Here is a 23,940-nt window from a genome sequence, read left to right as displayed (position 1 = left end):
GTACACCCCAACCAGGTCTGTGGGGTGCCCGGGAGGGCAATATGGGAGAATCTTAACCTGATCAAAGATGTTATTAGTGACACAAAATCAAGACAAGGTCAAATGGCTATTTTAACAATAGACTTCGAGAAAGCCTTTGACCGAGTGTCACATTTTTATCTTTTTAAGGTTTTAGAGAGAATGGGTATACCGGAAGGTTTTTTATTGTCTCTTAAAGCGTTTTACGATAATTGCACAAGCAGAATTTTAGTCAATGGTTTTAGGACACAGGAAGTACTTTTAAATTCCGGGGTGAAGCAGGGGTGTCCCTTGTCCCCACTACTTTTTATCTGCGCCCTAGAGCCTCTTTTATGTACAATCCGACGGGACAAGCTGATCCGAGGGATCCCCCTGCCCGGCGGGGGGGGGATCGAGGCCAAAGTAGTGGGGTACATGGACGATGTGGCAATACTTGGAAGGGACACCCTGTCAATCCAGAGAGCATCAAGGCAAATTGAGTTTTATTGCTGCGCCTCGGGTTTTAAGGTAAATTTTAACAAGAGTAGTATTTTAAACATCGGGGACCTGCCATTGTCAGATGTCCCCATCCCTGTGTCCGACTCGGTGCAAATTTTAGGTGTCTCCTTCAACGAGGACAACAGAGGTCTTAATAGTTGGGACTTGGTGGCACAGAAAGTCAATAAGAAAATTTGTATGTGGAGCATGCGGCAGCTGACCATGGAGGGGAGGGTTTTAATCACAAAGTCAGTGATTTTACCCATTTTACTGTATTTAAGCTTGGTGTTTCCCCCTACTGGCAGAGGTTTTAATAAAATTGTAAAGGCATGCTTCACATTCTTATGGAGCTCCAAGATGGAAAAACTCAGCAGGGAAATCGTAATGAAGCCGAAGGAGATGGGAGGAAAAGATTTCCCTGATTTTAAAGCCTTTTTATATACGAAGTATTTTAGTATGTGTATTGGTGCTCTTTTTAAAAATCACTATTGGTCTTATTTTTTACGATACAACACTGGCTATTTTATGAGGAGGAATGGATGGTTCCGCACGGTTTTAAATTCCCCTTATTCTTTTAACTTGCCCCGTGAGTATAAGATTTTAGAAAAAATAGTGATTTTATATAATTTTACTGGCAAAAGTGCGCAAATTTTAATGAACAGTAAAGGCATTTTAAAAACCATAAAAGAAAGTGGTTTTTATGTACAAGTCAGTAATTTTAACGAAAAAAAGAGTAAAGAGACCTGGATGATGGTTAACCACTATATTTTTAATTCACAGAAAGATCTGGCCTGGAGCTGCGTCCATGACTGTCTTCCATGCCGGGCATTCCAGCATCGTAGAGGTTTGACCAACACTGCCGCGTGCCCAAGACCCGGATGCCCAGGAGAAGAGACAACACTACATCTAATATGGACTTGTTTTATCGCCAAGAAAGTATGGACTAAAATATCACCGCTTATGATAAAGATCACCGGACTTAAGAAACTGACATTGGATGCCGTTTTATATGGATGCCTGGAATGCCCCACACAGACTCAAAGAATTATGGCATGGAAGATGGTCAACTCGGTCAAAGCAGCTCTGTGGAAAACCAGAAACATTTTAGTTTTTAAACATGAAGTTTTATCTGTGAAGGACATTTTATCAATTACTCTTAATGAGATGCACCAGTACTTTTTAGTAGACAAGAAAAATTTTCCTGTTTTAGCGAGAAAATGGCTTTTAGCAGAATGGAGCTCCATAATTTGATGCCACCAAGGGCCCTTTTATGTGATTTTTAATTTGTTTTGTATTTTAACATGTATTATACGTAGACAAATGTTTTAAATGGTATGTTTTAATGTGTTATTAATATGTTTTAATGTACTATTGATAAGCATTTTTAAAGCGTCTATGTAAATATATGTTGTGCAAATAAAAACACCCCCCCTTGTGGAGGGTTTGTCAACTTAAAAAAAAAATCTGTTCTTATCAGTTTAATATCTGATACGTCCCCTATCTGGGGACCATATATTAAATGGATTTTTAGAACAGGGAGCTGGAAAAAGAGCTTGCTCTGTCCACTCCACGCATTGACCTGGTATTGCAGTACCTCCAGGACCGGTGCACCCCCTTTCCTACAGCAGTTTCCAAAAGCAGAAAAACAAAACTGACGAGCAAGAGGTGCAGCGCAGCTGTGGCGGCTGCTGCTACCACCACCCAAGCACTTTGATTGACACTCAGCCCGTCTGCTCGCAACATTGTATCCACTGAGCAGCTGCGTCTGCCAGAGTGTGCACAGCACAGGTACAACTGGAAGCAAAACAACACACACACCAGTTCATATGGCAGCCGCACTCTATAGTTCGTACCTACCGCTGCGCTAATAGCCAAGTTGGAAACATCGGGCAGGCACAGCGTATCCTGGCAGCCTGCGTCTGTATGCTTCACGTATTCGGGTCATGGGTGTATGTGCAGGGGGCCCGGAGCCCCAGGGGGCCCATAAAGTCTCTCTTCCCCACATTGTAAACCAATGCTATCAATGAAGCTTTATAGTTTGGGGGCCCAGTTCCAGACTTTGTACTCGGGCCCCGCAGCTTCAAGTTACACCTCCAGATCAGGATAATGCTAGGCCATTCCAACCAGCCTGTGTGTGTGACCTGCAGTCGCTGGTAGTCGAAAAGCGGCCGGCCCCGGATGCGCGCTTCAGAGTGGACAGACAGCAGCGGACCCCCAATCACACAGGCCCAAGGCTTGCTATGTAGCACGGAATACCTCATTGGACTGCAGCACTCCACGCGGGCTGAGATACACGCTCCACGTGGGATGGGCAGTATTCGTCCATGAAGATCCAGGCCAACGTTTAGAGATGGAGCAACACTCGGGGAGCAAAGAACTCCAACGAACGGACGTCTACTTTACAAGGATGTATTGCTTTATTCAATGCATGGACACAGAAACAGTTCAACCGCTCGATTACAGACCGCAGTCAATACAGTAAAGAAAGAAATGTGTCTGTTTAATGTAAACTTGCATGGAGCTCGTTTGTCAGCCACTGACTGACTGAATGCTGAAACGTGGTCTAACGTTACATGCACCACCAGGGATAAGGCCTTGCCTATAAGCATTCCCCAGCTGGCAAAAACGGAACCTCCCTGCCTATTCCTCACCATGGAAGAACGGAACCTACCTTTTTTTAAAAAAAAGAAAGCCACAGCAGCAGCCAACTAGATTTTGGTAGGCCGCTGTCTCCCCCTTGTGTGCTGCATAAAAAATGCACTCCACTAAAAATAACAATGATCCACGAAATAGAGCGTATGGAGAGAACGAGGCTTCTAGATGAGCCGTCAGGCTATGATAAATTGTATCACACCTGGGCGATATGGATAGATGCCCGGAGCTCACCCCTATTTACCAAGTGGTTACAGACAGGGACATGTGAGTAACACGTTTAAACCACAATTGTAAAGAGAAACAACAATTCCGGAGCCCGCCCCCCCCCCCCCCTTTTTGTTTTATTTTCTCTTTCTCCCGTGTCATAGATACCTACCCTCCCTTACCACTCCCCCCCCCCTTACCCTCCCCTCATTCCCCTGTTTGTAGACCTTATAAAATATCACAGACAAACATGATATAGTTCAACTCGAAATTGATTTATTAAGTTTCATTGTCAAAGTTATTTTTACATTGCTTTGAGATAAGGCAAAAGTTTCCCCCCCTCCATGAAACCAATAAAACCTATATTGAATAAAATAAAAATGATGCAGTTACCGGTAGTTCTGCAGCTTCTTGGTGGAAATAAAGACCATCTCCCGTCTCCCAGCTGCAGCAGAGACTGACTGAAATGGCTGCCAAGCCCGGTATTAATGCTTCTAAATTGATGACATCACAAAGGAGTGACATCGTCAGCCTTCCAAACACCTGGCTCAATTGCATACAGTATGTATGTATGTATGCATGTATGTGAGTCTATCTATCTATCTATCTATCTATCTATCTATCTATCTATCTATCTATCTTTATTAATTATGTAGAATATAGATATGGATTATTTCTAATTTACAGATTTTGTAGATATAGATTAAAGATAGATTTAAGATTGTATGTGTGTGTGTATATGTGTGTATGTGTGTGTGTGTGTGTGTGTGTGTGTGTGTGTGTGTGTGTGTATGTATGTATGTATGTATGTATATATATATATATAATGTATATATGTAAAAAAAATATAAAATCTGTAGGTATGTATGTATGTATGGCGGGCGGGCAAAAAAGGCCTGCTGTATGTTTTTAAGTTCTTCGGATGACCATGCCGCTCTAATATTCTCCTTACTAGGGTCTACTAATGCTGGCCCAGGGGAAGGCAATAAAGCCCTATGGGGCCGAAGCCAATTTCCCTTATTTTAGGTAAAAAGTTTCCATCCGTCCCTACTCGAAATGCGGCTGGCCGAAGAGATCCCTCCAACCGACCGGCCGACGCACCTTCAGAGACAAACTAGTGCTTGCTTCTAGTGTCATCGCCGGCTTAACCCTCGTTTGTAGGGAGCTGACGAGTCCTGCAGCAGCAGGCTCTGCAAGCCTAGGATGCGTGAGCACGGTGCAAGAGGAAGGACTGAGGGTGTGAGGCTGGGCGCGGTTGAGAAGGCGTGGGGCGGGGCTATGGAAAGTTTTACTAGCTCTCCCAGCTGCCTGGGTGCATTGTGGGTGCGCCCAGAGTGCTGGCTGAGCGTGTTGCCTCAAGCCTTGGAAGTGGAGTTGGGCGGACCGGGCTACAGGTGAAACCCATTTCGGGTTATCGCTTCTCGGCCTTTTGGTTAAGATCAAGTGTAGTATCTGTTCTTATCAGTTTAATATCTGATACGTCCCCTATCTGGGGACCATATATTAAATGGATTTTTAGAACAGGGAGCTGGAAAAAGAGCTTGCTCTGTCCACTCCACGCATTGACCTGGTATTGCAGTACCTCCAGGACCGGTGCACCCCCTTTCCTACAGCAGTTTCCAAAAGCAGAAAAACAAAACTGACGAGCAAGAGGTGCAGCGCAGCTGTGGCGGCTGCTGCTACCACCACCCAAGCACTTTGATTGACACTCAGCCCGTCTGCTCGCAACATTGTATCCACTGAGCAGCTGCGTCTGCCAGAGTGTGCACAGCACAGGTACAACTGGAAGCAAAACAACACACACACCAGTTCATATGGCAGCCGCACTCTATAGTTCGTACCTACCGCTGCGCTAATAGCCAAGTTGGAAACATCGGGCAGGCACAGCGTATCCTGGCAGCCTGCGTCTGTATGCTTCACGTATTCGGGTCATGGGTGTATGTGCAGGGGGCCCGGAGCCCCAGGGGGCCCATAAAGTCTCTCTTCCCCACATTGTAAACCAATGCTATCAATGAAGCTTTATAGTTTGGGGGCCCAGTTCCAGACTTTGTACTCGGGCCCCGCAGCTTCAAGTTACACCTCCAGATCAGGATAATGCTAGGCCATTCCAACCAGCCTGTGTGTGTGACCTGCAGTCGCTGGTAGTCGAAAAGCGGCCGGCCCCGGATGCGCGCTTCAGAGTGGACAGACAGCAGCGGACCCCCAATCACACAGGCCCAAGGCTTGCTATGTAGCACGGAATACCTCATTGGACTGCAGCACTCCACGCGGGCTGAGATACACGCTCCACGTGGGATGGGCAGTATTCGTCCATGAAGATCCAGGCCAACGTTTAGAGATGGAGCAACACTCGGGGAGCAAAGAACTCCAACGAACGGACGTCTACTTTACAAGGATGTATTGCTTTATTCAATGCATGGACACAGAAACAGTTCAACCGCTCGATTACAGACCGCAGTCAATACAGTAAAGAAAGAAATGTGTCTGTTTAATGTAAACTTGCATGGAGCTCGTTTGTCAGCCACTGACTGACTGAATGCTGAAACGTGGTCTAACGTTACATGCACCACCAGGGATAAGGCCTTGCCTATAAGCATTCCCCAGCTGGCAAAAACGGAACCTCCCTGCCTATTCCTCACCATGGAAGAACGGAACCTACCTTTTTTTAAAAAAAAGAAAGCCACAGCAGCAGCCAACTAGATTTTGGTAGGCCGCTGTCTCCCCCTTGTGTGCTGCATAAAAAATGCACTCCACTAAAAATAACAATGATCCACGAAATAGAGCGTATGGAGAGAACGAGGCTTCTAGATGAGCCGTCAGGCTATGATAAATTGTATCACACCTGGGCGATATGGATAGATGCCCGGAGCTCACCCCTATTTACCAAGTGGTTACAGACAGGGACATGTGAGTAACACGTTTAAACCACAATTGTAAAGAGAAACAACAATTCCGGAGCCCGCCCCCCCCCCCCCCTTTTTGTTTTATTTTCTCTTTCTCCCGTGTCATAGATACCTACCCTCCCTTACCACTCCCCCCCCCCCTTACCCTCCCCTCATTCCCCTGTTTGTAGACCTTATAAAATATCACAGACAAACATGATATAGTTCAACTCGAAATTGATTTATTAAGTTTCATTGTCAAAGTTATTTTTACATTGCTTTGAGATAAGGCAAAAGTTTCCCCCCCTCCATGAAACCAATAAAACCTATATTGAATAAAATAAAAATGATGCAGTTACCGGTAGTTCTGCAGCTTCTTGGTGGAAATAAAGACCATCTCCCGTCTCCCAGCTGCAGCAGAGACTGACTGAAATGGCTGCCAAGCCCGGTATTAATGCTTCTAAATTGATGACATCACAAAGGAGTGACATCGTCAGCCTTCCAAACACCTGGCTCAATTGCATACAGTATGTATGTATGTATGCATGTATGTGAGTCTATCTATCTATCTATCTATCTATCTATCTATCTATCTATCTATCTATCTATCTATCTATCTTTATTAATTATGTAGAATATAGATATGGATTATTTCTAATTTACAGATTTTGTAGATATAGATTAAAGATAGATTTAAGATTGTATGTGTGTGTGTATATGTGTGTATGTGTGTGTGTGTGTGTGTGTGTGTGTGTGTGTGTATGTATGTATGTATGTATGTATGTATATATATATATATAATGTATATATGTAAAAAAAATATAAAATCTGTAGGTATGTATGTATGTATGGCGGGCGGGCAAAAAAGGCCTGCTGTATGTTTTTAAGTTCTTCGGATGACCATGCCGCTCTAATATTCTCCTTACTAGGGTCTACTAATGCTGGCCCAGGGGAAGGCAATAAAGCCCTATGGGGCCGAAGCCAATTTCCCTTATTTTAGGTAAAAAGTTTCCATCCGTCCCTACTCGAAATGCGGCTGGCCGAAGAGATCCCTCCAACCGACCGGCCGACGCACCTTCAGAGACAAACTAGTGCTTGCTTCTAGTGTCATCGCCGGCTTAACCCTCGTTTGTAGGGAGCTGACGAGTCCTGCAGCAGCAGGCTCTGCAAGCCTAGGATGCGTGAGCACGGTGCAAGAGGAAGGACTGAGGGTGTGAGGCTGGGCGCGGTTGAGAAGGCGTGGGGCGGGGCTATGGAAAGTTTTACTAGCTCTCCCAGCTGCCTGGGTGCATTGTGGGTGCGCCCAGAGTGCTGGCTGAGCGTGTTGCCTCAAGCCTTGGAAGTGGAGTTGGGCGGACCGGGCTACAGGTGAAACCCATTTCGGGTTATCGCTTCTCGGCCTTTTGGCTAAGATCAAGTGTAGTATCTGTTCTTATCAGTTTAATATCTGATACGTCCCCTATCTGGGGACCATATATTAAATGGATTTTTAGAACAGGGAGCTGGAAAAAGAGCTTGCTCTGTCCACTCCACGCATTGACCTGGTATTGCAGTACCTCCAGGACCGGTGCACCCCCTTTCCTACAGCAGTTTCCAAAAGCAGAAAAACAAAACTGACGAGCAAGAGGTGCAGCGCAGCTGTGGCGGCTGCTGCTACCACCACCCAAGCACTTTGATTGACACTCAGCCCGTCTGCTCGCAACATTGTATCCACTGAGCAGCTGCGTCTGCCAGAGTGTGCACAGCACAGGTACAACTGGAAGCAAAACAACACACACACCAGTTCATATGGCAGCCGCACTCTATAGTTCGTACCTACCGCTGCGCTAATAGCCAAGTTGGAAACATCGGGCAGGCACAGCGTATCCTGGCAGCCTGCGTCTGTATGCTTCACGTATTCGGGTCATGGGTGTATGTGCAGGGGGCCCGGAGCCCCAGGGGGCCCATAAAGTCTCTCTTCCCCACATTGTAAACCAATGCTATCAATGAAGCTTTATAGTTTGGGGGCCCAGTTCCAGACTTTGTACTCGGGCCCCGCAGCTTCAAGTTACACCTCCAGATCAGGATAATGCTAGGCCATTCCAACCAGCCTGTGTGTGTGACCTGCAGTCGCTGGTAGTCGAAAAGCGGCCGGCCCCGGATGCGCGCTTCAGAGTGGACAGACAGCAGCGGACCCCCAATCACACAGGCCCAAGGCTTGCTATGTAGCACGGAATACCTCATTGGACTGCAGCACTCCACGCGGGCTGAGATACACGCTCCACGTGGGATGGGCAGTATTCGTCCATGAAGATCCAGGCCAACGTTTAGAGATGGAGCAACACTCGGGGAGCAAAGAACTCCAACGAACGGACGTCTACTTTACAAGGATGTATTGCTTTATTCAATGCATGGACACAGAAACAGTTCAACCGCTCGATTACAGACCGCAGTCAATACAGTAAAGAAAGAAATGTGTCTGTTTAATGTAAACTTGCATGGAGCTCGTTTGTCAGCCACTGACTGACTGAATGCTGAAACGTGGTCTAACGTTACATGCACCACCAGGGATAAGGCCTTGCCTATAAGCATTCCCCAGCTGGCAAAAACGGAACCTCCCTGCCTATTCCTCACCATGGAAGAACGGAACCTACCTTTTTTTAAAAAAAAGAAAGCCACAGCAGCAGCCAACTAGATTTTGGTAGGCCGCTGTCTCCCCCTTGTGTGCTGCATAAAAAATGCACTCCACTAAAAATAACAATGATCCACGAAATAGAGCGTATGGAGAGAACGAGGCTTCTAGATGAGCCGTCAGGCTATGATAAATTGTATCACACCTGGGCGATATGGATAGATGCCCGGAGCTCACCCCTATTTACCAAGTGGTTACAGACAGGGACATGTGAGTAACACGTTTAAACCACAATTGTAAAGAGAAACAACAATTCCGGAGCCCGCCCCCCCCCCCCCCCCTTTTTGTTTTATTTTCTCTTTCTCCCGTGTCATAGATACCTACCCTCCCTTACCACTCCCCCCCCCCTTACCCTCCCCTCATTCCCCTGTTTGTAGACCTTATAAAATATCACAGACAAACATGATATAGTTCAACTCGAAATTGATTTATTAAGTTTCATTGTCAAAGTTATTTTTACATTGCTTTGAGATAAGGCAAAAGTTTCCCCCCCTCCATGAAACCAATAAAACCTATATTGAATAAAATAAAAATGATGCAGTTACCGGTAGTTCTGCAGCTTCTTGGTGGAAATAAAGACCATCTCCCGTCTCCCAGCTGCAGCAGAGACTGACTGAAATGGCTGCCAAGCCCGGTATTAATGCTTCTAAATTGATGACATCACAAAGGAGTGACATCGTCAGCCTTCCAAACACCTGGCTCAATTGCATACAGTATGTATGTATGTATGCATGTATGTGAGTCTATCTATCTATCTATCTATCTATCTATCTATCTATCTATCTATCTATCTATCTTTATTAATTATGTAGAATATAGATATGGATTATTTCTAATTTACAGATTTTGTAGATATAGATTAAAGATAGATTTAAGATTGTATGTGTGTGTGTATATGTGTGTATGTGTGTGTGTGTGTGTGTGTGTGTGTGTGTGTGTGTATGTATGTATGTATGTATGTATGTATATATATATATATAATGTATATATGTAAAAAAAATATAAAATCTGTAGGTATGTATGTATGTATGGCGGGCGGGCAAAAAAGGCCTGCTGTATGTTTTTAAGTTCTTCGGATGACCATGCCGCTCTAATATTCTCCTTACTAGGGTCTACTAATGCTGGCCCAGGGGAAGGCAATAAAGCCCTATGGGGCCGAAGCCAATTTCCCTTATTTTAGGTAAAAAGTTTCCATCCGTCCCTACTCGAAATGCGGCTGGCCGAAGAGATCCCTCCAACCGACCGGCCGACGCACCTTCAGAGACAAACTAGTGCTTGCTTCTAGTGTCATCGCCGGCTTAACCCTCGTTTGTAGGGAGCTGACGAGTCCTGCAGCAGCAGGCTCTGCAAGCCTAGGATGCGTGAGCACGGTGCAAGAGGAAGGACTGAGGGTGTGAGGCTGGGCGCGGTTGAGAAGGCGTGGGGCGGGGCTATGGAAAGTTTTACTAGCTCTCCCAGCTGCCTGGGTGCATTGTGGGTGCGCCCAGAGTGCTGGCTGAGCGTGTTGCTTCAAGCCTTGGAAGTGGAGTTGGGCGGACCGGGCTACAGGTGAAACCCATTTCGGGTTATCGCTTCTCGGCCTTTTGGCTAAGACCAAGTGTACCTGGTACAGGAAGTCTTAGCCGGAAGGTAACTCGGGTACCCCTCTCCTTTGCCTGGCGGGATCGCCCACTTCGGTGGGCTTCACCCGCCTGCTGCTATTAGGGAGAGGGATTAGTCCCAGGGTAAACGAGTCGCGATCCCCCTGCCTCTTCTGGTCTCCGGGCCAGGAGAGGGCGTTTTCCCTTTTGGTGTGTGTCACATAGCGGTTGATTGTGACCCACCATTTCTTCTTCAAACATGGGCGAAAGCCCACAAGAAATACCGGCATATGCGCGGATCAAGAACACTGTACGTGTCTCTTTTTCAGATAGTGCGGACACACGTGGTCTGAAGTATGTGGTCGAGGACGTGCTGCAAGGAGTGTTCAAGATACAAAAGAGAGAGATCCTTGCGATCCAAGATTACCCCAAGCGACGGATCTATGACGTGACCCTGACCGAAGCGGGCATCTTTAGAGACCTGGTCTCAGCCATCCCAATAAGAAAAGATCCGAAGCTTGAGGGTGTCTTGCTGGTCGAGCACGTCCTCGACATAACCAAACTTGTGGTGATTAAAATGTATTCTCCCTACACTGATGTAAAAGAGGTCGAGGACTTTCTCTTACGTTATTTTAAATCGGTCAGATGTATGGGAAAGATTATGAACGAGTTTGGTATTTGGACCTCGAAGTGGCGATTCCAGGCCACGTGTGTAAGTGACCCCAGTTGGCCGGGGGGAGTGATCTTACCGCCTGCGCGTTTTAAATTGGGCAAAGTGAATGGCGACCTATACTTTGCGGGAATGCCTGACTTCTGTAGGACTTGTTCAACATACGGTCACCAAAAAGATTCCTGTGCGAGTACTTGCAAGAAATGTGGGGGCACTGATCATGAGACAAGCGGGTGTAAAAAAGGCAAAGGATGCTATTTCTGCGGCAATGTTGGTCACCTCTACACGTTTTGCCCCCACAGAGCACAGAAGACGGAGCAGCAAGGGCGACCCGGAACCGAGGAGCGGCCAGGGCAGCCAAAAGACCAAGCAGCACCCCCCCAGGGAGAGGAGCCTGAGGAGATGGAGGTCTCCAGTGGGCCCCCACAAGGTGGTAAGGAGCAGCGGAGCATTAAGAGGAGGGTGAGCGACCGGCGGACTGGCTCTCCCTCCCGGGAAACCGGTAGAGGTGGCAGAGCCGGGGAAGCCGGTCCGGGCCCTCCCAAGGTGCCCGCTGAGGCGGTGTCCGAGGCGGAGGACCCTGGGGGCACGGCGGCAGCAACACAAAAACGGAGGAAAGGCTCGGGTGGTAGGCTGTACTCGGAGGTGGTGCAGGGGGGAACACCGGAGATCCCGACGAAGTCGGAGGACCCGGTGGAAGTACCCCCTGCGGTGCCATCCCAGAAGGCCCCTCCCCCTCCTCGCCAGGAGGGGGCGCGGGGTGCCACCTCCGAAGGTGCAGAGTCGGAAGCGAGCCGAGTACCCACCCCGGCTGAGGGGACAGAGACGGTCACGGGAGCTGGCCTGCCAGCCCCCATGGAGATTCCGGAGGCGATCGAGGCGATTTGGGATCTTACGCAGATCCCTCTCTCGGGCACCGTAGGGGGCCCACTAAGTGAGGTAGGTTCCTCTCCAGCATCACCGTTCACGATAGATTCGGATGCGGGGGGGTGTGAGAGTGTCAGCGAGGTCTTTGGCTTGCCCGGAGACTTCTAAAGAAAAGACCCACGCATATCCCTAGTCTCCAATGGCTGCTCTATCGGGACTCACTTTTAATGTCAGAAGCATCGAGAGCCACGTGAGGAGGGTCGCCCTCTTCAGCTATCTGACTATTTTTGCTGCCTCCGTTTTTTTCCTACAGGAGTGCGGGATCCCGCATAGGGCCCAGTATAAAAAATACCAAGATGACTGGGTACATGGACCGTCGGTCTGGTCCGGCTCTAACGAGACCAGATCGGCGGGGGTCGCCATTCTTTTTAAGGGTAACGTTTTAATTGACGTTATTAATGAAATTTTACCAGGCAGAGTTTTATTGGTCAAAGCTTTTATCAATGGTATTAAGTGGCAGTTTTTAAACTTTTATGGTGCAACAGACAAAAACACCCGAGCAGAAATGTTAGAGATTTTACCCCTTTTTATTAACGATTCAGAACCCCTGATTTTAGCAGGTGATTTTAATTGTATTTTAAAGGGGGAACGCCGGCTTTCTAGCTCAGTGAGCAGGAACTACGACAAGACCTCTTCCATACTAAAAAATGTGATTTTAGACAGTAAGCTCACTGATGCTTTTAAAAAATGTAATCCTAACGCATCAGAGGAAGCCGGCGTTACCTGGAGCAACAGACTGTGCAGCTCCAGGATCGATTTTATGTTCTGCTCGTACCAAGTACTGCCTTTTAGATGTGACCTTTTTACCAATGTTTTCTCTGACCATAAGCTTTTATATTTTAAAGTTGATACCGTTTTTAAGAGAAAATCCGGTAAGAATGCCTGGAAGTTTAACGTGTCCCTTTTAGAAGATCCGCAGGTTTTATCTGATTTTATCACTTTTTATAAAGACTGCAGGCGAGTAAAAGATCCCAACACTCCCACCAGCCAGTGGTGGGAGAAGATGAAACTGAAAATAAAAAACTTTTTTATCAAGGTTGGGATCAATAAAGCAAAAGAAAAACGTACATTTTATTCTAACCTGAACACTCGCCTGCAGACCCTGTATAAGTTCCGTGAACATGACATAGAGGTGGACCACGAGATCATCGAGGTGAAGAAAGAGATCGCCCGGTGCCTGGAGCAGAGGGGAAAAGAAATCATCTTCCGTTCCAAAGTACAACACCTAGAGGAGAACGAGACCTGCTCCAGGTACTTCTTTAAGAAGATAAGAGACAAGCGGACAGTCCTCGATGATCTCGGTGGCACCAAGGACATACAGGGTATTTTAAAGAAAGTGTATGAGTTTTATGCGGATCTTTTTAATACTAAGTCTGTTGACAGTGATTTTATGAATGACTCGTTGAAGGAGATCACTGACGTTTTAGATCCTGGTTCTCGTGAGATTTTATTAAGGGACATCACAGAACAGGAGATTTTAGACACTATTAAGAGTTTTAAACCAGGTAAGGTGCCTGGGCCCGATGGTATACCCATAGAGTTTTATGTCACCTTTTTTGGTATTTTTAAGGATGACCTCTTCTCCCTTTTTACGGAAGTTTTTATGTCTAAAGCCCTCCCGGGGTCCTGGAAGAAGGGTGACGTGTCTCTCCTGTACAAAAAAGGAGACAAGACCGACATCAAAAACTGGAGACCGATCACCCTTCTGAACAGCGACTTCAAGATAATGGCAAAAATATGTGCGAACAGACTAAAGACCGTAGTAAGCAAAGTTGTACACCCCAACCAGGTCTGTGGGGTGCCCGGGAGGAGCATATGGGAGAATCTTAACCTTTTAAAAGATTGTATTAGCGACACAAAGTCCAGGAACGGGAAAATGGCCATATTAACGATCGACTTTGAAAAAGCCTTTGACCGTGTGTCCCACTTTTATCTTTTTAAGGTTTTAGAGAGAATGGGTATACCGGAAGGTTTTTTATTGTCTTTAAAAGCGTTTTACAACAACTGCACGAGCAAAATTTTAGTCAATGGTTTTAGGACACAGGAAGTACTTTTAAACTCCGGGGTGAAGCAGGGGTGTCCCTTGTCCCCACTACTTTTTATATGCGCATTAGAGCCTCTTTTATGTACCATACGGCGGGACAAGCAGATCCGTGGGATCCCCCTGCCCGGCGGGGGGGGGATCGAGGCTAAAGTAGTGGGGTACATGGACGATGTGGCAATACTTGGAAGGGACACCCTGTCGATCCAGAAGGCTGTAAGGCAGATTGAGTTTTATTGCTGCGCCTCGGGTTTTAAGGTAAATTTTAACAAAAGTAGTATTTTAAATATTGGGGACCTGCCCTTGCCAGATGTCCCCATTCCTGTGTCCGACTCGGTGCAGATTTTAGGTGTCTCCTTCAACGAGGACAACAGAGGTCTTAACAGCTGGGACTTGGTGGCACAAAAGATAAATAAGAAAATCTGTATGTGGAGCATGCGGCAGCTGACCATGGAGGGGAAGGTTTTAATCACAAAGTCAGTGATTTTACCTATTTTATTGTACCTGAGTTTAGTGTTTCCCCCTCCTGGCAGAGTTTTTAATAAAATTGTAAAGGCATGCTTCACATTTTTATGGAACTCCAAGATGGAAAAACTAAGCAGGGAAATAGTGATGAAGCCAAAGACAATGGGCGGAAAAGATTTCCCTGATTTTAAAGCTTTTTTATATACAAAGTATTTTAGTATGTGTATTGGTGCTCTTTTTAAAAACCACTACTGGTCTTATTTTATACGATATAATACTGGCTATTTTATGAGGAGGAATGGATGGTTTAAAACAGTTTTAAATTCCCCTTATTCTTTTAATCTGTCCCATGAGTATAAGATTTTAGAAAAAATAGCCATTTTATATGATTTTACTGGGAAAAGCCCACAAGTTTTAATGAACAGTAAAATTATTTTAAAGAACATTAAAGAAAGTGGTTTTTATGTGCAAGTAAGCAATTTTAACGAAAAGAAAAGCAAAGAGACCTGGACAATGGTTAACCATTATATTTTTAATTCACAGAAAGACCTGGCCTGGAGCTGCGTCCATGACTGTCTTCCATGCCGGGCATTCCAGCATCGTAGAGGTTTGACCAACATTGCCGCATGCCCAAGACCCAGATGTGGAGAAGACGAGACGACGACCCATCTGTTATGGACTTGTTTTATTGCCAAGAGAGTTTGGACCAAGATTTTGCCGTTAATGATTAAAATAACCCGGATAAAGAGACTTACGCTGGACGCTGTTTTATATGGATGCCTGGAATGCCCCACACAGACGCAGAGAATTATGGCATGGAAGATGGTCAACTCGGTCAAAGCAGCTCTATGGAAGGCCAGGAACATTTTAGTTTTTAAACACGAGATTTTATCTGTGAAGGACATTTTATCCATCAGTCTTAACGAGATGCACCAATACTACATAGTGGATAGGAAAAACTTTCCAATTTTAGCAAGGAAATGGTTTTTATCAGAATGGAGTTCCATAATATGATGTCACCAAGTGCCCTTTTTACGTGAAATTTTAAACTGTTTTGGTATGGTTTTTACAACGTGTATTATATGTAGACAGATGTTTTAAATGGTATGTTTTAAAGATGTTATTTAATGTGTTTTTAATGTACTATGGACAAACACTTGGAAAAAAAGTCTATGTATATATATATGTTGTGTAAATAAATACACCCCCCCTTGTGGAGGGTTTGTCAACTAAAAAAAAAAATCTGTTCTTATCAGTTTAATATCTGATACGTCCCCTATCTGGGGACCATATATTAAATGGATTTTTAGAACAGGGAGCTGGAAAAAGAGCTTGCTCTGTCCACTCCACGCATTGACCTGGTATTGCAGTACCTCCAGGACCGGTGCACCCCCTTTCCTACAGCAGTTTCCAAAAGCAGAAAAACAAAACTGACGAGCAAGAGGTGCAGCGCAGCTGTGGCGGCTGCTGCTACCACCACCCAAGCACTTTGATTGACACTCAGCCCGTCTGCTCGCAACATTGTATCCACTGAGCAGCTGCGTCTGCCAGAGTGTGCACAGCACAGGTACAACTGGAAGCAAAACAACACACACACCAGTTCATATGGCAGCCGCACTCTATAGTTCGTACCTACCGCTGCGCTAATAGCCAAGTTGGAAACATCGGGCAGGCACAGCGTATCCTGGCAGCCTGCGTCTGTATGCTTCACGTATTCGGGTCATGGGTGTATGTGCAGGGGGCCCGGAGCCCCAGGGGGCCCATAAAGTCTCTCTTCCCCACATTGTAAACCAATGCTATCAATGAAGCTTTATAGTTTGGGGGCCCAGTTCCAGACTTTGTACTCGGGCCCCGCAGCTTCAAGTTACACCTCCAGATCAGGATAATGCTAGGCCATTCCAACCAGCCTGTGTGTGTGACCTGCAGTCGCTGGTAGTCGAAAAGCGGCCGGCCCCGGATGCGCGCTTCAGAGTGGACAGACAGCAGCGGACCCCCAATCACACAGGCCCAAGGCTTGCTATGTAGCACGGAATACCTCATTGGACTGCAGCACTCCACGCGGGCTGAGATACACGCTCCACGTGGGATGGGCAGTATTCGTCCATGAAGATCCAGGCCAACGTTTAGAGATGGAGCAACACTCGGGGAGCAAAGAACTCCAACGAACGGACGTCTACTTTACAAGGATGTATTGCTTTATTCAATGCATGGACACAGAAACAGTTCAACCGCTCGATTACAGACCGCAGTCAATACAGTAAAGAAAGAAATGTGTCTGTTTAATGTAAACTTGCATGGAGCTCGTTTGTCAGCCACTGACTGACTGAATGCTGAAACGTGGTCTAACGTTACATGCACCACCAGGGATAAGGCCTTGCCTATAAGCATTCCCCAGCTGGCAAAAACGGAACCTCCCTGCCTATTCCTCACCATGGAAGAACGGAACCTACCTTTTTTTAAAAAAAAGAAAGCCACAGCAGCAGCCAACTAGATTTTGGTAGGCCGCTGTCTCCCCCTTGTGTGCTGCATAAAAAATGCACTCCACTAAAAATAACAATGATCCACGAAATAGAGCGTATGGAGAGAACGAGGCTTCTAGATGAGCCGTCAGGCTATGATAAATTGTATCACACCTGGGCGATATGGATAGATGCCCGGAGCTCACCCCTATTTACCAAGTGGTTACAGACAGGGACATGTGAGTAACACGTTTAAACCACAATTGTAAAGAGAAACAACAATTCCGGAGCCCGCCCCCCCCCCCCCCCCTTTTTGTTTTATTTTCTCTTTCTCCCGTGTCATAGATACCTACCCTCCCTTACCACTCCCCCCCCCCTTACCCTCCCCTCATTCCCCTGTTTGTAGACCTTATAAAATATCACAGACAAACATGATATAGTTCAACTCGAAATTGATTTATTAAGTTTCATTGTCAAAGTTATTTTTACATTGCTTTGAGATAAGGCAAAAGTTTCCCCCCCCTCCATGAAACCAATAAAACCTATATTGAATAAAATAAAAATGATGCAGTTACCGGTAGTTCTGCAGCTTCTTGGTGGAAATAAAGACCATCTCCCGTCTCCCAGCTGCAGCAGAGACTGACTGAAATGGCTGCCAAGCCCGGTATTAATGCTTCTAAATTGATGACATCACAAAGGAGTGACATCGTCAGCCTTCCAAACACCTGGCTCAATTGCATACAGTATGTATGTATGTATGCATGTATGTGAGTCTATCTATCTATCTATCTATCTATCTATCTATCTATCTATCTATCTATCTATCTATCTTTATTAATTATGTAGAATATAGATATGGATTATTTCTAATTTACAGATTTTGTAGATATAGATTAAAGATAGATTTAAGATTGTATGTGTGTGTGTATATGTGTGTATGTGTGTGTGTGTGTGTGTGTGTGTGTGTGTGTGTGTGTATGTATGTATGTATGTATGTATATATATATATATAATGTATATATGTAAAAAAAATATAAAATCTGTAGGTATGTATGTATGTATGGCGGGCGGGCAAAAAAGGCCTGCTGTATGTTTTTAAGTTCTTCGGATGACCATGCCGCTCTAATATTCTCCTTACTAGGGTCTACTAATGCTGGCCCAGGGGAAGGCAATAAAGCCCTATGGGGCCGAAGCCAATTTCCCTTATTTTAGGTAAAAAGTTTCCATCCGTCCCTACTCGAAATGCGGCTGGCCGAAGAGATCCCTCCAACCGACCGGCCGACGCACCTTCAGAGACAAACTAGTGCTTGCTTCTAGTGTCATCGCCGGCTTAACCCTCGTTTGTAGGGAGCTGACGAGTCCTGCAGCAGCAGGCTCTGCAAGCCTAGGATGCGTGAGCACGGTGCAAGAGGAAGGACTGAGGGTGTGAGGCTGGGCGCGGTTGAGAAGGCGTGGGGCGGGGCTATGTAAAGTTTTACAAGCTCTCCCCGCTGCCTGGGTGCATTGTGGGTGCGCCCAGAGTGCTGGCTGAGCGTGTTGCCTCAAGCCTTAGAAGTGGAGTTGGGCGGACCGGGCTACAGGTGAAACCCATTTCGGGTTATCGCTTCTCGGCCTTTTGGCTAAGACCAAGTGTACCTAGTACAGGAAGTCTTAGCCGGAAGGTAACTCGGGTACCCCTCTCCTTTGCCTGGCGGGATCGCCCACTTCGGTGGGCTTCACCCGCCTGCTGCCATCAGGGAGAGGGATTAGTCCCAGGGTAAACGGGTTGCGATCCCCCTGCCTCTTCTGGTCTCCGGGCCAGGAGAGGGCGCTCTTCATATCATCACAAAAGCGGTTTTTGTGATATTCTCAAATATCAAAAATGGGCGAGGGCCCTACCGACATACCGGCTTATGCGCGGATAAAGAACACTATACGTGTGTCTTTTTCAGATAGTGCGGACACACGTGGTCTGAAATATGTGGTTGAGGACGTGCTTAAAGGCGTTTTTAACGTACAAAAACACGAGATCCTGGCTATACAAGACTACCCGAAGCGACGGATCTACGATGTAACCCTGACAGAGACGGGCATCTTCCGGGACCTGGTCGCAGCCATATCAACAAAAAAAGATCCGAAGCTGGAGGGAGTCTTGTTAGTCGAGCACGTCCTCGACATCACTAAACTCGTGGTGATTAAGATGTATTCGCCCTACACTGACGTGAAGGAAGTTGAGGACTTTCTTTTACGATACTTCAAAGCGGTCAGATGCACGGGTAAGATTATGAACGAGTTTGGTATATGGACTTCAAAATGGCGCTTCCAGACCACGTGTGTAAGTGACCCTAGTTGGCCGGGGGGAGTGATCTTACCGCCTGCGCGTTTTAAACTGGGCAAGGTGAATGGCGACCTATACTTTGCGGGAATGCCCGACTTTTGCAGGATTTGCTCAAAATACGGTCATCAAAAAGAGTCCTGTGCAAGCACTTGTAAGAAATGTGGGGGTACGGATCACGAGACGAGTAAATGCCAGAAAGGAAAAGGGTGCTATTTTTGCGGCGGTGTTGGTCACCTCTATACGTTTTGCCCCCACAGAGCACAGAGGACGGAGCAGCAAGGGCGACCCGGACCCAAAGAGCAGCCAGGGCAGCCAGATGACCAGAAAACACCCCCCCAGGGAGAGGAACCTGAGGAGATGGAGGTTGCAAGTGGACCCCCCCAAAACGAAGGCAAGGAGCAGCGGAGCATCAAGCGGAGGGTGAGTGATCGGCGGACAGGCTCTCCCTCCCGGGAAACCGGTCGAGGTAGTAGAGCCAAGGAAGCCGGTCCAGGCTCTCCCACGATGCCCGCTCAAGCGGTGCCTGAGGCGGAGGACCCTGGGGGCACGGCGGCAGCTCAAAAAAGGCGGAAAGGCTCAGGTGACAGGCTGTACTCGGAGGTGGTGCAGGGGGGAACACCGGAGATCCCGACGAAGTCGGAGGACCCGGTGAAAGTACCCCCTGCGGTGCCATCCCAGAATGCCCCGCCCCCTCCTGTCCAGGAGGGGGCACGGGGTGCCACCTCTGAGGAGGCCGAGGAAATGAGCCAAGTACCCACCCCGGCGGAGGGGAAAGAGAAGGACATGGGAGCTGGCCTGCTAGCCCCCATGGAGATTCAGGAAACAATAGAATCAATATGGGACCTCACGCAGATCCCTCTCTCGGGCACCGTCGGGGGTCCACTGAGTGAAGTAGGTTCCTCTCCAGCATCAGCGTTCACATTAGATTCGGATGCGGGGGGGTGTGAGAGTGCCAGCGAGGTCTTTGGCTTGCCCGGAGACTTCTAAAGAGAAGACCCACGTTATACCATAGTCTCCAATGGCTGCTCTGTCGGGACTCACATTTAATGTCAGAAGTATCGAGAGCCACGTGAGGAGGGTCGCCCTCTTCAGCTATCTGACTATTTTTGCTGCCTCCGTCTTTTTCCTGCAGGAGTGCGGTATCCCGCATAGGGCCCAGTACAAAAAATACCAAGAGGACTGGGTACATGGACCGTCGGTCTGGTCCGGCTCTAACGAGACCAGATCGGCGGGGGTCGCCATTCTTTTTAAAGGGAACGTTTTTATTGATGTTATTAACGAAATTTTACCAGGCAGAGTTTTATTGGTCAAAGCGTTTATTAATGGTATAAAGTGGCAGTTTTTAAATTTTTATGGGTCAACAGATAAAAATGAAAGAGCGGAGATGTTGGAGATTTTACCCTTGTTTTTAAACGATTCTGATCCTCTGATTTTAGCGGGGGATTTTAATTGTATTTTAAAGGGGGAACGCCGGCTTTCTAGCTCAGTGAGCAGAAATTACGACAAAACCTCATCTTTGTTAAAAAATGTAATTTTAGACGCCAAGCTCACTGATGCTTTTAAAACATGCAATCCCAACGCATCAGAGGAAGCCGGCGTCACCTGGAGCAACAAGATCTGCAGCTCCAGGATAGATTTTATGTTCTGCTCTTATCAAGTACTGCCTTTTAGATGTGATTCTTTTACCAACGTGTTTTCTGACCATAAGCTTTTATATTTTAAAGTTGATACAGTTTTAAAAAGAAAAACTGGAAAGAATGCCTGGAAGTTTAACGTGTCCCTTTTAGAAGATCCGCAGGTTTTATCCGATTTTATCGCTTTTTATAGAAACTGCAGACGAGTGAAGGATCCCAACACTCCCACCAGCCAGTGGTGGGAGATGATGAAACAAAAAATCAAAACATTCTTCATCAAGGTTGGGATCACCAAAGCTAAAGAGAAACGTATATTTTATTCCAACCTGAACACTCGTCTGCAGACCCTGTATAAGTTCCGTGAACATGATATAGAGGTGGACCACGAGATCATCGAGGTGAAGAAAGAGATCGCCCGGTGCCTGGAGCAGAGGGGAAAGGAGATTATATTCCGTTCAAAAGTAAAACATCTGGAGGAGAACGAGACCTGCTCCAGGTACTTCTTCAAGAAGATACGTGACAAACGCACAGTCCTCGATGATCTCGGTGGCACCAAGGACATACAGGGTATTTTAAAGAAAGTGCATGAGTTTTATGCGGATCTTTTTAATACAAAAACTGTTGACATTGATTTTATGAATGACTCGTTGAAGGAGATCACTGACGTTTTAGATCCTGGTTCTTGTGAAATTTTATTACGGGACATCACAGAACAGGAGATTTTAGACACTATCAAAAGTTTTAAACTAGGCAAGGTGCCTGGGCCCGATGGTATACCCATAGAGTTTTATGTCACCTTTTTTGGTATTTTTAAGGATGACCTCTTCTCCCTTTTTACAGAAGTTTTTATGTCTAAAGCCCTCCCGGGGTCCTGGAAGAAGGGTGACGTGTCTCTCCTTTACAAAAAAGGAGACAAGACCGATATTAAAAACTGGAGACCGATCACCCTTCTGAACAGTGACTACAAAACAATGGCTAAGATATGTGCAAACCGTTTAAAGACCGTGATAAACAAAATTGTACACCCCAACCAGGTCTGTGGGGTGCCCGGGAGGGCAATATGGGAGAGTCTTAACCTCATAAAAGACTGTATAAGTGACACCAAGGCAAGGAAAGGTCAAATGGCAATTTTAACAATAGATTTCGAGAAAGCCTTTGACCGGGTGTCACATTTTTATCTTTTTAAGGTTTTAGAGAGAATGGGTATACCGGAAGGTTTTTTATTGTCTTTAAAAGCGTTTTACAATAATTGCACGAGCAGAATTTTAGTAAATGGTTTTAAAACACAGGAAGTGCTTTTAAACTCCGGGGTGAAGCAGGGGTGTCCCTTGTCCCCACTACTTTTTATATGCGCACTAGAGCCTCTTTTATGTACATTCAGACGGGACAAGCAGATCCGTGGGATTCCCCTGCCCGGCGGGGGGGGGATCGAGGCCAAAGTAGTGGGGTACATGGACGATGTGGCAATTCTCGGAAGGGACACCCCGTCGATCCAGAAGGCTGCGAGACAGATTGAGTTTTATTGCTGCGCCTCGGGTTTTAAAGTGAATTTTAACAAAAGTAGCATTTTAAACATCGGGGACCTGCCTTTGCCAGACGTCCCCATTCCTGTGTCTGACTCGGTGCAGATTTTAGGTGTCTCCTTCAACGAGGACAACAGAGGTCTTAATAGTTGGGACTTGGTGGCACAAAAAATAAATAAGAAATTCTGTATGTGGGGTATGAGAAAGCTGACCATGGAGGGGAAAGTTTTAATAACCAAAATGGTGATTTTACCTATTTTATTATATTTGAGTTTGGTGTTCCCCCCTCCTGGCAGGGTTTTTAACAAAATCGTTAAAGCTGCTTTTACCTTTTTATGGAGTTCCAAGATGGAGAAACTCAAACGCGAGATTGTGATGAAACCAAAAATAATGGGTGGAAAAGACTTTCCCGATTTTAAAGCCTTTTTATACACCAAGTATTTTAGCATGTGCCTGGGCGCACTTTTTAAAAACCACTTCTGGTCTTATTTTTTAAGATATAACACAGGTTATTTTATGAGGCGTCACGGGTGGTTTAAAACCGTTTTAAACTCACCTTATTCTTTTAACCTGTCACCAGAATATAAGATTTTAGAAAAAATTGTGGTTTTATATGATTTTACCGGAAAAAGTGCGCAGATTTTAATGAATAGTAAATTAATGATAAAAAATATTAAAGAAAGTGGTTTTTATGTTCAAATTAGTAATTTTAATGAGAGCAAAACCAAAGAAATATGGAGAAAGATAAATAACCACATTTTTAATTCACAGAAAGACCTGGCCTGGAGCTGCGTCCATGACTGTCTTCCGTGCCGGGCATTCCAGCATCGTAGAGGATTGACCAACACCGCCGCGTGCCCAAGACCCGGATGTGGAGAAGAGGAGACAACTACCCATCTGTTATGGACTTGTTTTTTAACCAAGAGAGTATGGACTCAGATTTTACCATTAATACGAAAGATAACTGGACTGAGGAGAATAACGCTACAAGCAATATTATATGGATGTCTGGAATGCCCCACACGGTCGCAAGAAATTATGGCATGGAAGATAGTCAACTCGGTCAAAGCAGCTCTGTGGAAGGCCAGGAACATTTTAGTCTTCAAACGCGAAGTTTTATCTGTGAAAGATATTTTATCTATGGCTCTTAATGAAATGTATCAATATTATATTGTGGACAGGAAAAACTTTCCTATTTTATCAAGAAAATGGCTTTTAAGGGAATGGAACTCCATTATATAGTGCCACCAAGTGCCCTTTTATGTGTTTTTTAATGTGAATTTTAACAACATGTAAGGTATGTTTTGAATGTTTTTTATGGTATGTTTTAAATATGTTCTATAATGTGTTTTTAAATGTACTATATATGAACATTCTAACATGTCAAATGTCAAAACGTGTTGTTTAAAATAAACGC

At 45.9% G+C, this 23,940-nt stretch overlaps 4 non-coding genes across 4 annotated transcripts; all 4 read left to right on the top strand.

The window, feature by feature from the left end:
- The first annotated feature begins 1,922 nt into the window (after positions 1-1,922).
- Positions 1,923-2,111, top strand: LOC136599549 (U2 spliceosomal RNA). The gene has a single exon (XR_010789096.1). It is a non-coding gene; the product is annotated as a U2 spliceosomal RNA (small nuclear RNA).
- Positions 2,112-4,767: 2,656 nt separating this feature from the next.
- Positions 4,768-4,958, top strand: LOC136599532 (U2 spliceosomal RNA). The gene has a single exon (XR_010789080.1). It is a non-coding gene; the product is annotated as a U2 spliceosomal RNA (small nuclear RNA).
- Positions 4,959-7,623: 2,665 nt separating this feature from the next.
- LOC136599574 (U2 spliceosomal RNA) lies at positions 7,624-7,814 on the top strand. Its single transcript, XR_010789114.1, has one exon. It is a non-coding gene; the product is annotated as a U2 spliceosomal RNA (small nuclear RNA).
- A 7,982-nt stretch (positions 7,815-15,796) lies between these two features.
- Positions 15,797-15,985, top strand: LOC136599547 (U2 spliceosomal RNA). Its single transcript, XR_010789094.1, has one exon. It is a non-coding gene; the product is annotated as a U2 spliceosomal RNA (small nuclear RNA).
- Positions 15,986-23,940: the final 7,955 nt, after the last annotated feature.

This window comes from Eleutherodactylus coqui, unplaced genomic scaffold (assembly GCF_035609145.1).
Source record: "Eleutherodactylus coqui strain aEleCoq1 unplaced genomic scaffold, aEleCoq1.hap1 HAP1_SCAFFOLD_101, whole genome shotgun sequence".
Classification (NCBI taxonomy): domain Eukaryota; kingdom Metazoa; phylum Chordata; class Amphibia; order Anura; family Eleutherodactylidae; genus Eleutherodactylus; species Eleutherodactylus coqui.
The sequence above is the reverse complement of the archived record's forward strand: the minus strand, read 5'-3'. Positions and strand labels throughout refer to the sequence as shown.